The sequence below is a fragment of the Dipodomys spectabilis genome, unplaced genomic scaffold (assembly GCF_019054845.1).
Source record: "Dipodomys spectabilis isolate Male_0828 unplaced genomic scaffold, ASM1905484v1 ptg000179l, whole genome shotgun sequence".
In the NCBI taxonomy this organism is placed as follows: Eukaryota; Metazoa; Chordata; class Mammalia; order Rodentia; family Heteromyidae; genus Dipodomys; species Dipodomys spectabilis.
Genome location: NW_024870856.1, coordinates 12134357 through 12147972, shown reverse-complemented (window position 1 = coordinate 12147972; position 13616 = coordinate 12134357). Strand labels below are relative to the sequence as shown.

Below are 13616 nucleotides of genomic sequence, written 5' to 3'. Positions count from 1 at the left end.
TTTGATAATTTTCCAGATATTTGCGATTGACGGCTAGTTTAATTTCATAGAGTGTATTTTGTATATTCTAAACGCTCAAACTTGTGCAGATTTGTCTTACAGCCTAGCATCTGGTCTGTCTTGTAAACGTTCTTTGTGGACTTGAGCAGAAGGCGTGAGTCCTGACGTAGGTGTGCAGGGTGTTCTGAATATCAGCTCAAGCTTGGGCTGCTCAGGGACGACTCCTGCTCCTGTTGGCTTCCCTATACATCGCACCGACGCCTAGAGCTTCTTTCTGTGCCCACGTGCCTGCAGTTGCCCCTCGCTTTCCCTCAAGAAGGTGCCGTTGGCTCCAATGTGGTCTCACTTCAAAACTTGTGCCCTGCAAAGACTCTGCCAGAGTCAGGTTCATGGTCAGATTCAAGTCAGAGTTGGACACGCTTCTGGTGGGTACCATCCAGCCCGTTATAGACACTGCGAGCATCTAAACTTGAACAATTTAGGCAAAATCATGAGTAGCTATGAAAGACAAAACGTGGTTCCTATTGGCTCCCTTCAACCACACTGTGAAGGTCGAGGCTGGCAGTGGGAGTCGGCAGGAACTCGCAACAGCTGGGCAGACAGAGCCCCGTGGAAAGCTCTCCCATCACTCCTCATGTCTCCAGTGGGGAAGCTGAGCCCGGTGTTATTTCCAGAGGGCAGCTTGGCTGGACTCCAGCGACGTATCTCCCTAAGGCTGCATTCTCTTCCTTCTGCTGCTGTGTCTCACAGTGAGTGTTCTACTGCTCTATCCCCGTGGGCCTGATGATCCTACGAGAATGTTCTAGATTTGGTCCCTAGACAACCAGTTGGCCGCAGGTGCTCTGGGTTCTTGGTTGGTTCTCTGAGGCCTGAGGAGTTTGGGATAATGATGCCCAGGCCTCTGGACACCTCTACACTCAGTACTGCAGACTGGAGCCATCAAGAGGCTCTAGAGGCTTAGTGGAAGGAGGTTCCAGGAGTGGGGGCAGGGGGGCTGGGAAGAGAGAGGTTCCAGGAAAGGACCTGGGCTGAGGGAGGCTTGGGCGGACACTGGGTTCTTCTTAAACCACTCTGGAAGCTGGCACTGTTCAGAGAAGCTACAGCCCCAATGTGGGGGAAGAGCATTGCGTTCATGGAAGAGTCAGGTTGAGAAGCATGAAGTAAAAACACTCCATTCTGATTTCTTATCCTAAGATAGGCACTGTTAGAGGATAATGGTAATAAGCATCAAAAAGTTGAAACTGTAAAAAAACAAAAAAAGCTGAGGGCTGGGAAGGTGGCTCAGTGGTAGAGCGCTTGCCTTGAGCTGAAGAGCTGAGGGACAGTGCCCAGGCCCAGAGTTCAGACCCCACGACCAGACCCCCCCCCAAAACAAAGCTGAAAATCACTCAAGAATGGCATTCATCCACCCTGGGGCATCCACCCTGGGACATCCACCCTGGGATCCACACTGGGGTCCACCCTGGGATCCACCCTGGGATCCACCCTAGGGTCCACCCTGGGGCATCCACCCTGGGGCATCCACCCTGGGACATCCACCCTGGGGTCCACCCTGGGGTCCACCCTGGGATCCACCCTAGGGTCCACCCTGGGGCATCCACCCTGGGATCCACCCTGGGATCCACCCTGGGGCATCCACCCTGGGGCATCCACCCTGGGGCATCCACCCTGGGATCCACCCTGGGACATCCACCCTGGGACGTCCACCCTGGGATCCACCCTGGGGCATCCACCCTGGGACATCCACCCTGGGGCATCCACCCTGGGATCCACCCTGGGGCATCTACTCTGTGGCATCCACCCTGGGATCCACCCTGGGATCCATGCCCTGGGATCCATGACGCCCCGGCCCCCTCCCCCTGGCGGCCCGCCCTCTGTGGGGAGTGTAAGGTCCGCCCCTGGATGGCAAGCAGACTCCACCCTCCTCGCAGCAAAGTCTCCACCCAGTACCTGCGTTACCTAGGCAACTGGGACACCTGGAAGAGGCCACATCTGCATCCGCTGAGGTCACATCTGAATTTGATGTGGCCACACCTTTCCCCCCCATACCCTAGATAAGGCCTAGCCCAGGCCCAGACTCTCTTCCTCTCTCTGTTCGTTTCTAGCTCTTGCTCTTCTTTTCTAGCTCTCTCTGCTCTCTCTCTGCTCTAGCTCTTTCCTCTCTCTTTCCCAGCCACGTGGAGTGCCAACCTTGCCTGGTCCCAGCAGGTCTACTGGATAAACCTACCCCTTACCTGAATACCACGTGAGTGCTGCAGTTCTTACTCAGCTACCTCTTTTTAAAAACCTAACAACCATCAAGTGATGATTTGGGAGAACACTGCCAACAGTAACTTCCGGTTGGCTTTGGGTGTATGCGACGGACCAGCTCGGCCGGAGCACTGGGACCGACGGGACAGGGATCTCGGGATAGGCGGGCAAAGGAGTCGGCGAAGTGACAAACAGACACAGACTCAAAAGAGTTGCATCTGAGTGTGTCTTTATTGAGGAGAATTAACACTTTTATACAGTGTGTGATTGTGACATAGATTCTTTGTTTATTTAAGCACGTAATCAATTTTTTTTTAAAGGCAAAGCATTGATGAATTATATGAAAATTGATGACTATCCCACCAACTGTTTAAGCTAAGTGGTGCGAAACAAGTCTAGCATATTGTTTAATAGAATGCGTCATCTAATTCAGCCTTTTTATGTGTAATAATTAACAAACCTAAGACAGGGTTGTACTTATATTGTACTCTTTTTAATTTTATTTTTATCCAACTAATTTCATCTTTATAAGCTCCTGTATAAGGAAATGGCTCTTGGTTGGTTCAGGAAATATGTTACTAACTTTATATTTTGTGTGAAAACACCATCTATTCCCTATAACGTAAGTTGGACCAAACTTAATCATAACTGTTGGGAGAATCTTTCTTTTTCTTATATAATCAGAGGTCTCTTCTTTTTTAGAACTCTCTAAACTACTAGGATAACTCTTTTTAACTTAGTTTAATTTATTAATTTTGTCTGTTGGACATATCTGGAAATTTTAAGTCTCTATATTTACTATGCGTGAGCTGCAAAACCGCTTGTGAAGTTGTAGGAGTTTCTGGAGGCAGCGTCACATCAGATGATAGATTGATTGGGGGATTGCCCACATTTAATCTTTGGCCTTAGTCTTTATTACTTAGAGAAGCTGTTTCTATTGGACTGGAAAAATACAACATGCTCTGTTCGTGGATCAATAGAAAAATAGCCAAAATGAGAATAAAGGCAACGAATGTACAGCCAAGAAGAACATAGTGAGAATAAAGGTAGAGGCTATAAAGGTGCAGTCAAGTGTATGGGAAGCCTTGAACCAACACCCCCTTCCTGGGGGCATGCTTCCTTGAAGCTCTTTGTCCAACGCCATCTCTCACGCAGACTCCGCAGAAGGTGGCGTGGCACCCACTGGTCACAGAAAGATGTCCACTCAGCTGGAGATACCAGGAACCACTGGAAGTGCAGAAACTTAAGCGTTTGATCTTGTTTCTCTGGCCAGAGACTATTCATTGAACTTGCAATCCCTTATTCTGCTGCCGATGTCAAATCAGAAGCCATCTATCCACCACAGGCAGGTTTATTAGATGTTCAAATTGGTTATGGAAGTGCTCCGCCCACCTGCACCGGCCTCTCTTTGCTGAACCCAGCTAAGGACTCCTTGCAGACACATCTTCATGGCTGCTTTGCCTGCTGTGATCTCTGCTCCTTTCCAAACGCTTGCTTCAGCAGCTTCCCCTCCATTGTGCCTCTAGGACTGGGTTCCAATGGTGGTTGGATACTGAGCTGCTTGTTAGAGGAGGAAACAAGAGTTGTATACAATGGCAGGTCTGAACTGGCCTGGAGGCATGACAAACGCTCTCCCAGGTGGGACTTGTCAGGGCACAGGGCAGGCATCCTGCCACTGGGCCCTGGGTCACTGTGGTGAGCAGCAGTCACACTGGAACTTCTCTTTCTCAGAGAACAACGGGTTAAGTCTGACCAGATTGTCTTTTTTAGGGAATCCAGTTCTCCACCAACTCCTGGGGGATGCCTGGGGCTTGAGTCTATGCCAGGCTCCACTCCTGTCCAGAACCTTTCATTCCAAAAGTTTCAACCAAGTGTATGTGGCGTGGCAGGTGTACTAAGTTCAGGGAGCACTCATGAGTGCCCTGTGGGCCTTTAATGGGGGGGTGCTTCTGACTCCTGCATGAGCTCCCATGAATGGCTAGATAAAGAAGCGTGTTCACAGTCTTGAAAGCATAGTTGACCTTAGGCATGCCCGAAAGCACACACATGTGTTTCTGCACCCCTGTTGCTTGTGAAGGGTTTTTTGAAAAGTTCAAAGTGAGCTCATCTTGTTAGGTTGGGCTCGCAAGGCAGACGTGAGGCTGAAGAGGGCTCTGTGGCCAGGCTGTGAAGTGTTGACCTCTGCCACACCAGGTTCTTCCGAGTGATACCACCTATACACGCCACTGACACTTCCCAGCCTACCTGCCCTGTGGTGCTCATGTGACTAAATTCTGCAGCAGATGAGATACAAGCCCAAGGCTTGTGGACCTTCTAGGAAGCGCCTTTTAAAGGGAATCTATTTTCCTGCTGGCTGGAAGGTAGATATAACTGCTGTATTCGATCATGAAACAATGTTGGGGATGGAAAGCTTGCAGGCCACAGAGGAGTCTGGTCCTCGACCGAGGGACAGCCTGCTCTGTCTGACCCCAGGCCTCATGAACAATGAGGGAAAAGCAGAGGTCTATCTTGTGAAGGTGGTTGTTCTAGGTTTTTCTGCCACCTGCCGCCTGGTGCTTATCTCACGCTGAAGTATATATACTTAGACAATACCTTCAGGCCCCTCTGAGCACTGGTTCTCTGGCTCAGCCTGCGTCCAGGGGGACTCTCATCCCACGCTGAATCTTGTCCCACTTTCTGCAGACTTCGACCCGGCCTTTGCCCTTCCACATGCTGCCAGCCGTGTTCTCCCAGGAATTCGGGGCCCCCAGGTCCTGGTTCTCGGCTTAGTCCTTCTCCCGTTGATGATCTGAACCATCTCCACACCTCTCTCTTGTCCTCTGGAAGGTTCCAGAGCAAAGCTGCCCACGGCACAGCTCTGGACCTCCATGGTGATTACTCACTGATTCTTAAAACACTGTTTTTGGCTCTAGCCTCCTTGGGATTATATTTTGGCTCTAATCGCCTTGAGATATTTTGGTTATATAGTATACATTGTCTGGGGAAAGAAAGGAAATAGACTTGCCTAAAAACATTTTAAAAATGTATCTGGGAAGGCTTTAGTTACACAAAACATCATTTCCATAAACGTTTTTGGTGCCAGTTCTGGGACTTGAACTCAGAGCCCCACACGTTTATGTGGTTTTTTCCTAATGTTCGACCTCTTCAGTCAGACATCGAGTTCAGCACTTTGCTGGTTAACTGGAATTGGAGTCCTTCAGACTTTTCTGCCTAGGTTGGCTTTGAACCTCAGTCCTCCAGGTTTCAGCTTTCTGAGTAACGAGAATTCCCAGCGTGAGCCACCTGGGCCCAGCTGCTATAACCCTCTTGTGTTCAGCGCTCTGACCTGGGCAGAGTCCTGGGGTACAGAGCGAGTTTCTCTAACTACAGATGAAGGCCTTCATTGTCCAGGGCAGAGCCAGAGCCTGGGGGAGAGGCAAGGCCCTGCCCGGTGTGTAGGGGCCATGGGGCATGGAGAAGGTGTGGCGAAGGGCCCGGGGCCTCAGAGGGAGGCCGCCAGAGCGTGAGCCCACGAAGCCGTCCTGCGCTGTCCCCCGGCAGGCAGGGCCCGCCGCCGCCGCACATGTCTACCTCGTACCGTGAGTGGAGCGTGTCTCCGCCCTCTTCCTCCCTCTCTCGGTGTGGTGGGACATGGCTGTGGTGTGTCCCGGCCCCCACGGAGCCCGCAGAGGGTGGGCTCCGCGTGTGGATGAGCTGATGAGCAGCTCTGAGCTCTCTCCAGCTGCTGCTCCCATCCTGCACCTCTCCACACCTGCACACACCTGTCCTGTTTGTCCCCCCACAGATGCCTTGTCGCCATGCTGTGGGGGAGGTGCTGTTTGCACAGCTTGTTCCTGTTTTAGCAAGCAGAAGTGCTATGCGGAAGCCAGGGCGTCCGGCTCTTGAGCGTGGAAGTATTTCCCTAAACAAACCCCTTGTGCATGTTTTTGGAGTGAGTAGATGAGGCCAGATGCTCCTCAGATGGAGGCCTTGAGCCACGTGGCTGGGAGAGAGGGCACAGAGGTCAGCCCCCAGCGGGCACACCGCCACGAGTGTGTACACACCACTGAGAGTGTCCCCAGGGTCCACGGCACCCGGGGCAGTCAAAGCCGAGGGCCAGCGTGCCGCTCCAGGGCAGGCTTTTAGCACACCCGGCCAAAGCCACCGCCTCTGCCTTGGGCTCTTCAAGCTGGAGCTAGGTGCTGACCCGCAGCTGCTTCGGGGACAGCCCGGTGGGCCTGGCTCAGGGAGTGTGTCCTCTGGATGGACCTTGCATGGCAGTACTGCTCTTCAACAGGGCTTCCTGCCTTCCTCCCTTGCCCTGTGCTCAGAAAGGGCGTGCAGCACCACGTCTGTAGCTAAGCACGGTTGCAAAGCCGGGCGTCCCCGGAGCCGTGCAGGTCAGTGGCCGTCTCTGCTCCTGCCCTCCTGCCACACAGGATGTGACCATCTCTCTGGGGACCTCCTGCTGAGGGAGGAGGAGCAGGTGTGTGTGTGTGTGTATGTGTGTCCTTCCTGTAGCTGGATCAGCGGTGTCTCTCAGAGGACCTCTGTCATCACTGTTTCTGTGTTGGGTGGAGTGGGTCACCCAGGCTCTCATTTTGGTCCGCGTGACAGCGCTTCCCCTACCTGAGGTGGCTGCATGCCGCCGAGGCTGTGGTCTGGAGGAAGGGGTGAGTCCGGCCTGCCCGTGTCTGGCTGTCCGTCCAGGATCGCTGCTGTTGCTGCAGTCTGCCACGCGTGCGGCCATGTGCCCCGTTCTCCCAGATGCGCAGCCCATCCCCAGGGCTGGCCACTGGCGGGCGTGGACGCATGTCCCTCCAGTGAGTCTTGGGGCCCCCATTTTCTTGTCCCATGTTGGAGGAATCCCAGGTAGCCTGGGGTGGGTTCTCTGGGATGACGGGGCTCGGGGGCTGGTGGAGCCCCCTGCCAGGGTCACCTGACAGTGACCCCTTCGAGCGGCACCGGGTTTGCAATGCCCCAGAGCCCCACCTGGTGGAGGCTGGGTCCTGGCACCGTCCTCTTAGAGGCTGGTGGAGCCGTCCAGACGCTGGGCGTGGGGAGAGGACTTCAGGTCGCTGGAGCTGTGCGTTGGAAGCAGGTGTGGTAGCTCTCACTCCTTCTGCTTTCCAGGCTTGAAGTCAAGCTAGTTCTCTTGGCTGTGGCTCCCACTATGCTGTTCCGCCTCAGTAGAAGCCAGAGCAACTGCGCTGGGCAGGCGTGCACGTCAGCGCTGTGAGACAAAAGAAGCCTTTTCTTTATGAGCTGATTTCCTCAGGAATTGGTCAAAGAGAGCTGACTCACACAGGTGATGGCGTGTGGACAAAGTATCATCTAATTTGTCTGTAAAGACACACTGTAACAGCTGGTCGGGACGGCCCAGGCACCTTACTACAGGTGCATCCAAGAAGTGCTTTCTTTCTTTAGCTCTATTCTGCCTTTCGCCGCACTATGAAACTCTCAGTGAAAACCGTGGGCCCCGTGGAGTTACATATTTACATTTGCAGCATGCTTGCAGCTCTCTTTTTTTCTCAGTCATTCAAGCTGTTTTGTGTGTTCCAACTTAATAACTTTCTATAAATTCTGTTCGCTCATTTATTTTTTTCCTTTTTTGAGTAACAAAGGTTCTAATTGTAGGCAGCTCACTAGGAAATAAAACCTAGATGTGTGTTATCATTTGGCTAGTGTTTTACATGATTGACTGCTGGACACTCAAATGTGCCTTTTGGAATTCCCTCTTTTCTCCTATGTTTGAATCTCAGAACCATTTTATTTGTAATGCAAGTGGATGTTATGACTTATTTCTGCAGAGTTCTCTTTCAAACCAGCTAACTTTTCTGTCCAGCAAATGTGTAAAGGATGCTCTGAGATGCAGCCCTGCTGGGAAGGGCAGCCCGACTCCTCTCCACGAGAGTCCCCTGTGGCTGTGTCTTTTCCAAGGTGGATTTGAGGTGTCCCTGTCTATTCACCATAAAGCCTACAATTGGGCTGGATGCAGCTCATTGGCAAAGCACTTGCCTCACGCATGAAATGTCCTGGGTTCCATCCTCCACACCAAAAGAGAAAAAAGACAAAAAACAAAACAGTTTCAATCTACAACTTTCAGTCAGAGTGGGGGAGGGACTCACCGAGGCATGGAGGGATTTCCTGCGCTATCATTGACTTGACCCACAACCGGGAACCTAGCCGGGAACCTAGACGCACCTTGCTGTTGGCGGAGACCTCCCCGGGTCAGGCCACAGCACACGCAGTGTCCAGGACCCAACAGGGGTCCCCCGAGGATCCTGGCCTTTCTGGAAGAGCTAGTACAGTGTTCTCCGAGGTGAGCCGGCCACACAGGGCACTTCTTCTACATCAAGAGGACCAACCCCGCATCCTCCAAGCCTGCAGGGGTGAGGGGTGTTTCCTGAACTTCCCGCACCCGTGGCCCGGGAACCTTGGCCTGGCCTGCCTCCGACCCTGGGTGCCGTGGCCCAGTACAGGTCACCCTGGTCAGCGCGGTGACCACAGCACTGTTTCTGTGCCTGTGACACGGCGGGAAACACTACCACGAGCGGCCAGTTCCTGAGTACCAGTGGCCGTCTGTGCCCCTCCCATCCCGGCCCCGTCCCTTTTCTCCTTTTCATTTGTTTTCCCCCTTTACCCCAGGTCTGGGGTTCTGTTCTCAGCTCCCCAGTAGAACGGCAGCTCCCGGGAGCTCTGTGGCCAGCCTTGGGAAATGAGTGTCATGGCTGGGCGGGGGCTGTGGAGGGGCCGGGCAGTGGGCACAGGGTCTGCAGTGGCCGTCCGTCATCCACACCAGAGGCTCTGCACTGACACAGAGTTGGGGGCCGCAGGGCCGCACGGCTCGGACACGGAGTCGGAGATGTACCAGGCACGTCCCCCAGGGAGAAGCCAAGGCGTGGGCTACACGCCTGGCGAGTAGAGAATGAGCTGTGGCCTTGGGCCAGGGGGCCCAAGGTGGTGCAGTTGTGGCGGTGCCCCCTCGGAAGGGGAGCAGAGCCGAGGGCCTGGGCAGCCAGCGGTGTGGGCCCGCCCAGCCCTCCTTCGCTGACTGTGTGCTCTGTGCGCCTGGTCCCCTTTTCCCAGTGGGGTACAGCCCCTTACCCTGAGAAGTGTGGACATGGGGACCTCTAGGAAGGGGAGGCCCTGGGAAGTGGTCCCCTGGGCCCGGAGGGACACAGCAGACAAGGGGGTCTGGATTCTTGACTGTCCATCCACGGCCTCCCAGGACTGGTGGGGCCTGGCCACTCTCGGCTTTCCACCAGCACCACGGCGGCTGCCTGCCCTGCTCCGCCCTCCGCACTGCACGGCACAGCACCACCGCGGCTGCCTGAGCTGCTCCGCCCTCCGCACTGCATGGCACAGCACCACCGCGGCTGCCTGCCCTGCTCCGCCCTCCGCACTGCATGGCACAGCACCACCGCGGCTGCCTGAGCTGCTCCGCCCTCCACACTGCACGGCACCAGCACCACCGCGGCTGCCTGAGCTGCTCCGCCCTCCGCGCTGCACGGCACAGCACCACCGCGGCTGCCTGCCCTGCTCCGCCGTCCGCACTGCACGGCACAGCACCACCGCGGCTGCCTGAGCTGCTCCGCCCTCCGCGCTGCACGGCACAGCACCACCGCGGCTGCCTGAGCTGCTCTGCCGTCCGCGCTGCACGGCACCAGCACCACCGCGGCTGCCTGCCCTGCTCCGCCCTCCGCGCTGCATGGCACAGCACCACCGCGGCTGCCTGAGCTGCTCTGCCGTCCGTGCTGCATGGCACAGCACCACCGCGGCTGCCTGAGCTGCTCTGCCGTCCGTGCTGCACGGCACCTGTGACCAGGTTGGGGTCATCCTTCCTCTGTGGTCCTCACCCTCGTGACCCCTGCGTCTCTGGCCAGGGTCTTGGGCCATCCTGGCCCCACATCCCCTGTGGGGACCTGAGGCTGTGAGGTTGGGAGTGGCGGCGGGGGGGGGGGGGGGCAGGGAACGTTTGCTGTAGTCTGTGACAGCTGTAAGTTTTCTTTGCGGTGGTTCTGTATTTTATTTTATGTCAGTTTTTGGACTTTCTATTACATCGAACTGTAAGTTAACTGGCACCCAGCTAAGGCACTTCCCAGGTGTGAGGTCTGCACAGGGACATCCCTCCCTCCTGGCTAAGCTCCCGCCCAGATCTGTTACCTAGGTAACGGGCAGACGGGGAAGCAGTCACCTTCCCCTCCTGCTAGGTCATATCCTAGGTCACCTCTGGTCACATGCCTCCCATCTGACCTTAGGAGGATCCCAGGAGCTGAGGTCACGTCCAGATCCAGTGTGGCCTCACCTTTCCCCCTGGCCACACCTCTTCCTGTCCCTGGCCTAGCTAAGTCCTGGCCAGGGGTGGGTCGCCCTCTTTCTTTTCAGCCAAGCCGCTCCTCCATGCGCGGTGGGGGGCAGCAGGTTGGTAAATAAACTTCTCCTTCCTGAATTGCACGTGGTGTTCTCTTCATTGGCTGCCTAATGAGACCTCCTACTTCTATCCCCCACACCTGTGTCACTGCACGGCCAGGCGTTGGTTAGAGCTTGCTCGGCCTCCACTGTCAACACGAAGCTGCCCTGGCTGGTGTATGGCTGTGCCGGCAGAGTGGGGGCCGCTCTGGCTGGTGGCCTGTACCCCACGGGACAGTGTCAGCAAAGGCCGATCTCAGACTGACGCTTGGCAGGGATCATCTCAGCCAAAAGCATCTTTGGAGAATAGGATTTAATCTCCACCATTCTATTCAGCTTTGTGAAGGGGGGGGATGGGGCGAGGTGGAGTTAAATCTGCTTGGGATATTTTCATGTAAATTTGGAATGTGATCACTGGGCTGGCCACTGCCACCAGCAGACACAGCGGGCAACCTCGGAAAAGCAAGCCTCATTCATCCACGCAGGGCTTTATGAACGGCCGCTCCGCTTTCCTGCCGGCGTCCTGCGCCGTGATGCAGTCCCACACCACACAGCTCCTTCTGTCCCCGGCTGGACGCTGGCCAGCCATGCTGGCCCACAGAGCGAGATTGCTTGTGCATGAGCCAGCTCAGCCCTGGAAATCGCTGCACAACAAAAGCCTTCTGTCCCGGGTTTGACAGTGCACCCCCCCCCCCACAGTGGTCGGGCCCAGAGAGGCCCCTTAACTAGGTCAGCCGGTTGGGGCCGTGTGCACCCGCGTCTAGCTCAGTGGGCCAGGAAGCCCCTGGGCCAGGGAGAAGCTCCCCCCCCCCCCCCCCCGGGGGTGACTCTGGAGGCCTGGTTGGAGGAGCTTCGCTGCTCTTCACACCTTTCCCTCCCTTCCTGCAGCGCGTGGTGGGCCTCTCCCCTTCAGGCCCAGTCACAGGCCTGCTGCCAGTGAGGCCTGAGGGCTCCCCACAAATCCGAGCCGGCATGTGAATCGGCCGTGGCATTGTCTGACTTGGTGCCCAGGCATGTTTGGCTTGGCTTCGGACCTGAGCTGTCTGGAGGCTTCCCCCAGGAGCCCCGTGGGAATGGTGTGTTCTCCGAGCCGGCGAGGGCTCGTCCAGCCAGGCTCTCCGGGGGTGGGCTGCTTTGGAGGAGGCGGCTGACGCGGGGTGACCACAGGAGTTCCTGAGGCTGGGCCGTGCGTTGAGACACAGGAGGGGAAGGCCCCGGCCTCCGCACCTCAGCTTCCTCCTCGGGAAGGGACAGAAGCTTGGTCTCTGGGCCCCAACGTGACAGTGAATTTTAACTGTTAGTCATAAGGCTCTGAGTCTGAGTCTGGTGGCGGCACGCCAAAGCAAGCTGTGTGCAGCTCCACACTCTAACAGGTCCTGGGTCCCGCGCACAGGCACTCAGCCATCGGCCGCCTGCTGAGGCTCCAAACCCGCCTGCTGGTCCCGGAGGAGCTGGGGCGGACGCCATGGAGAAGCAGGGAGGGCTGGCCCCAGGGCCATGGGCACAGTGACGGCCAGGTGTCCCTCCGTCCCCTCCACGCGGAGAAGAGCCATGTGAGCCAGCACTCAGTGCTCGGTGCTGGCTAATGTTTACAAAGCCATCAAGTCTCAGATTCCTTCCGGAAACATCTAAGGTGTTCTGGACAGGGTGTTGCCAGGGCCCAGTCTCTCTCCCATCCTCTCCCTCTGTAAACACGGCATGCTCCCATGACTGCTGTGACCTTCTGTAACTTTACCCACACGTTCCAGATCTTATTCTTCCTTTAACAATTGCCCAATGTGGGGTTTGCTTGTTCAAAAGGTCTGGCCGGTATCCTTCAGGTGTGAAGAGCTGTGTTAGGAAACTTGCCAGGTCTATAGTACAGCCAGGCTGCGCAGTGGGGTCTGTCTCCCAGCGGGTTGATCACAGGCATACCAGACCCGGGATAATATGGTTGCTGTTGCCTTTAACCAATGAAATAAAATGCTAGTGTCACATCACAGGCAGACCTGGTAGAGACCAACCTGGTGCAGGCAGACCTGGTACAGGTAGATCTGGTGCAGTCAGACCTGGTACAGGTAGGTCTGTTTCATGTGGGTCTGGTACAGGTAGATCTGGTACAGGCAGACTTGGTAAAGGCCGACCTGGTACAGGTGGATCTGGTACAGGTGGGTCTGGTACAGGTGGGTCTGGTATAGGCAGACCTGGTACAGGTGGGTCTGGCACAGGTGGGTCTGGTACAGGTGGGTCTGGCACAGGTGGGTCTGGCACAGGTGGGTCTGGCACAGGTGGGTCTGGCACAGGTATGTCTGGTACAGGTGGGTCTGGCACAGGTGGGTCTGGCACAGGTGTGTCTGGCACAGGTATGTCTGGTACAGGTGGGTCTGGCACAGGTGGGTCTGGCACAGGTGGGTCTGGCACAGGTGGGTCTGGTACAGGTATGTCTGGTACAGGTGGGTCTGGTACAGGTGGGTCTGGTACAGGTGGGTCTGGCACAGGTGGGTCTGGTACAGGTGGGTCTGGTACAGGTGGGTCTGGCACAGGTGGGTCTGGCACAGGCGGGTCTGGCACAGGTGGGTCTGGTACAGGTATGTCTGGTACAGGTGGGTCTGGCACAGGCGGGTCTGGTATAGGTGGGTCTGGTACAGGTGGGTCTGGCACAGGTGGGTCTGGTATAGGTGGGTCTGGCACAGGTGGGTCTGGCACAGGTGGGTCTGGTACAGGTGGGTCTGGCACAGGTGGGTCTGGCACAGGTATGTCTGGCACAGGTATGTCTGGTACAGGTGGGTCTGGTACAGGTGGGTCTGGCACAGGTGGGTCTGGCACAGGTGGGTCTGGTACAGGTGGGTCTGGCACAGGTGGGTCTGGTACAGGTGGGTCTGGTACAGGCGGGTCTGGCACAGGTGGGTCTGGTACAGGTGTGTCTGGTATAGGTGGGTCTGGTACAGGTGGGTCTGGCACAGGTGGGTCTGGCACAGGTGGGTCTGGTACAGGTG

General features: G+C 56.1%; 1 long non-coding RNA gene across 1 annotated transcript; it reads left to right on the top strand.

Moving 5' to 3' along the window:
* Positions 1 to 6734: 6734 nt before the first annotated feature.
* LOC122120954 lies at positions 6735 to 7902 on the top strand. Its single transcript, XR_006149845.1, has 2 exons — positions 6735 to 7052; positions 7363 to 7902. It is a non-coding gene; the product is annotated as an uncharacterized LOC122120954 (long non-coding RNA).
* Positions 7903 to 13616: the final 5714 nt, after the last annotated feature.